Source organism: Nematolebias whitei, chromosome 5 (genome assembly GCF_014905685.2).
Source record: "Nematolebias whitei isolate Nwh7 chromosome 5, NemWhi1, whole genome shotgun sequence".
Classification (NCBI taxonomy): domain Eukaryota; kingdom Metazoa; phylum Chordata; class Actinopteri; order Cyprinodontiformes; family Rivulidae; genus Nematolebias; species Nematolebias whitei.
In genome coordinates, this window is record NC_056502.1 from 1,907,685 (window position 1) to 1,912,090 (window position 4,406).

The window sequence follows — 4,406 nt, forward strand, 5'->3', positions numbered from 1 at the left end:
ATATATATATACTAAAATAAACTAATACTTACTACTACAACCAATTGTACTACTATCCCTACTTTGTGGTTTTTCACTTGGGGCAGGGTATGGAACCCCCGTGATTAACGAGTGACTACTGTACACTACGATACACGCTACACGTTAATAAAGTAAAAAAAATACAGCGTATCAACAGCAACCTGAACATGAGCCTGCAGTGAGCAGGTGGGTATGAATGAATACAGCAACATGAGATAATCAGCAGCATGAGATCAGCAGCATGGATAATCAGCAGCATGGATAAGTCACAGATCAATTACTCCACACATTTGAAGCACGTTTCTCACCAAGTTTGTAGAAACTCAGCTGCGGGGTTTTAAAGACATTTCAACACGCAGCGTCAGGTCAGCACCACAGCGTTTGTGTTTATAGACAAATTAAATAAACTAAGAACAACACTGAACTTTTTTACTTGTGTTCAGCACTACCCAGCTAAAGGACGTTTCTCACCAAGTTTGAGGACAATAAGTTGGGGGTTTTAAAGACATTTCAACTTTAATGGACCTTAACACACAGCGTCTTACAGCATCACACACTTAGCGTAGCACTAAGCTAGCCGTGTGCAATGCACACGTGCTAGCTAAGATGCTACAGATGTATCGCTCCATTTCTCTTTTTTTGTTGAGATGTTTTGTCCTTCTTCCAAAGGACTTCATGCTTCAAGGACTTTGATGTTTTGAACCACTTTGGTTCTGGCTGCCTAAGAGGAGTCGACGGTGGAGAGCGTGGGCCCTAGAAACCATCTTATCACCAGCAAACTGGTTGGTCCACTATGTTGGTGTGCTGTTTGTAGGACTGAGTTTGTTGTGGCTCCTTGGACTGATGAAGTCCTTTGGAGGAAGGACGAAAGGTCTCACCAAAATAAGAAACCATGCAGAGGACCTGACTGAACTTTGGATTATTGAGCATGAACTTTGATGTTTTTTCTGTCTTTCTGTTGGACTTGTCTATCCTGGATGAAAACTGTTGCCTCTCTCTCCACATGGTTATTAAGTGCTGATAACTATTAGACTGAACACCACTTCCAAGTTCACTTGACTATCTCATGATGAGGAATTACCGTTACAGCAGTGTGTAAGCTGAGGACAAGTGGTTCCTCAGGCCTCCTGTTGGATCTGGGTAGTTATGACCGGTGACACCTCTTGAAGAATCTCTCCAGGAAACAAACGTCTTGATCTTTACACCTGTGCTGTTTTTGTTTCAGGTGGACTAATGAGACCAGTCCTAAGAAATGTCTTTGCCTTTGTGAGGACATGTCCTTGCATTTGTTCTTGGCTTTGGCCACAACCCCTGGAGTTGTTTAGATATCTGGTCTTTTGGGCGGACCAGAGGCCGTGTCCGTGAACGCTTTCTTTTGAAATAATACGGGAATATTGAGCTTTGACAAACCTGGTTTGAGGTCTTTTTCATTTTCTTTACATCAGGAGGTGATTTCACTTGGTCTCCGTCAAATTCCCAAAATACTTCCTGTTTGCACTCGTGGCAAGAGATGATGGTGTTTGGATGAACAGTTAATTGTTTTCTAACCCTTTGAATGAACTCTGTCACCTGGATGAACAACTGAATAACCCTTCAGAGACGTGTTCACAGCTACTTGTGTTGCTTTAGATAAAGTTTAATGGCTGTGGCCTGTTTGAGCGCTGTGTGGACACAGTGGAGGATGGAAGAGAAGTGTGACGTTTGGACACCGTCGAACTGTGTTATCTGCTTTCATTCATTCGTGCAAGTTTATTGATCAAGGACATAAACAATGTTGCATGATACAACAAAGCAACCGTTGTTTTGTACGAAGGCTTTCTACAAAGGTTTTCTAGCCACAGGCTAATTTGCAATCCCAGTCCTTCGTTGGACTTTTATATAAAAACAGCTAAAATACAATTAGAATAAAATTAGAATTAAGCCGTGCCCTCACACACACACACACACACACACACACGCCTGCTCCTCCATCCCCATGGAGCTCAGTCACATTGTAGTTTGAATAAGAGTGGTTCCATACCTGGAGTAGTACTGATGACAGGTGCTGGGTTCCCAAACCAAGCAGGACCGTCGTATCCCATCAGATAGACGGCCATGTTGGAGGAATTGTGCCAGATGACGGTCTTGTTTGATGTCAGACTGTAGTTTGTTGAGACATAATCAGTTCCCATCAGGTCCTGCCACTTCTGAGTGTCCAGAGGATTATTTCCGATGTGAATCCCATTTGTGGAATTTTTAAGAACCACAATGACGGCAAAGTTTGTCTTAGATGTGACGAAGGGCAGAGAAAAACAGCTAGCAAACTCTGTCTCTGGGATGAGAGTGAGGAGCAAACCAGGCCGGTACAGGATGACCGTACCAGATGAATCCACCGCTGCAGACGCTGGATCAAAAAGCACGGATTTACGGGATCTTTCATCTGACACAAGGACATGAGCATTCTCAGCCAGAATGGGAGGAATGGGGAACTTTACCGTCTGGTTTCTGGCTGGGGGCAACATGGCAGTTAGAAGCCCACAGGTACAGTTAGTCTGCATGGCGCACGGATGACTAAAGAGGACCGCAATGGGTTTTTCAGCTTCAACAACCATGGCTGCTCCTGGTGTAACCTGGTCGTTTGTTATCCAGGTCTGAGCCACTTGTTTTGGTTGAAGAGTGAATAATTTCTCAGTTGTCCAGTTGAGCGTCACCGTGTTCTGTCCATCAGAGTTGACGATGATGAGTCTGAATGGGCCTTTCTCAGTAACATTTAGAACCGGATCATCGGTGGTTCCTTGGATGTCAGGTATTGGTGGGATGAAGTATTTCTTGCCGAGTTTGTCAGTAGGTATAACCAGAGCCGTCTGCACACTGTTCTTTTTAATGCTGATGGCCTGGACAACAATCACTTTGTTACTGGAAACACTGATGGTGCTACTGGACACTCTGAAGGTTTCAAAAGACAAATTATTCTTGAGTTCCAGGTTTGAATAAAAACTGTATGGGTATCCAGCGTCCAGACTTTGTGTTTGAGTGTCGCTGGATGACTGGGTGACTGTGACCTCTGTGCCACTCTGTAAAGCAGTGACCCAGATATTGTTGTCAGGACTTTGGGGATGGTAATAAGCAATATTTTCAGGAAAAACAACCATAAAATTCATGCCGGTGCTGTCCACACGCTGAGCTTCTGTAACAAGAAAAAAGAAAAAGTAACATTGTTAAAAACTAAACACTTCTTTGCACTTACCTGTGATTTTGCTAAAAGGTGTTTTGGTGACACGTTAGCGTTTTTTTAATCTTTCCCTGTCGACTCTTCATCCTGGGTCCAAACCTGTCGAGTGACACTTTGTTGTGTTTGTTTGAGGTTAGCAGGTCAAATGCTCAGTTCTGTCTTTTTCACCTCAGATCTGATTTTTTGTTGTTCTTGGTCCTTCACTGACCTCCATCAAAGTCCAGTGTGACCAGTCCAGGGTTCTGAAGTGACCCACAGAAGGACTGGTGACATGAAACGCAGCACGATGTGTCTGCAGAAGGAAACATGGATGCTACTCAGCATGTGGACCAGCTCTGAAGTTGTTCCAGCAGAGCCAGTTAAATCTTCATCTGACCACCAGTCCTTCTCTGGTCCCCGTGTCTGACACATCGTTACACTTCTGCAGCGGGAGCCGTGTTCAGAAAATGAAACGGATGTATTGATCCCGTCACATTAGTACTGATCGCTGCTGCACTAACGTTAGTACCATGTGATGGTGTCGACCAGGACAAGTTGCAAAGTAAACATGAAGGAACTGGACTTCTGTTCTGTAGCTGAAGAGTTCTGAGCTTTAGCCTGCATGACACGGTATCAGCATTATCAATATTTGGATCGATCCCCGTGAGGCAGGCAGATGAAACGACTCGCGCGTTCAGACGGAGGTCACTATATATACTTATATATACTTATATATACTTATATATACTTATATATACTTATATATACTTATATATACTTATACTTATATATACTTATATATACTTATATACTAAGTCAAATATAAGGTACTGGTCTGATTCAGAACTGAAGGAAAAATTAATTTGTCATTTTCCTTGTACCTGCTGGTGTGAAGTAATCTGAAGTTCAGCTCAGTTTCAACTTCTTCATCTTCTGTCATTGAGCACGTCGTTGGTTTCACAGGTTTTTTACAAAATTCTCACATCTCGTTTTCTTTTTTAAATATTTGACTTGTAACTTTGCCTAAAATTTAAAATGCAAATAATCAGCTAAATGACAGCAGACAGGAAAGATCTTTCATGAACCATCTTCTGAACGAGCACCTTGTCTTTGGGCTTCAGTGAACGAACTCGTTCAGACTGGTTTCGCTCCAGATGTTCTTCCCGAGAACTCGTTCAGACTGGTTTCACTCCAG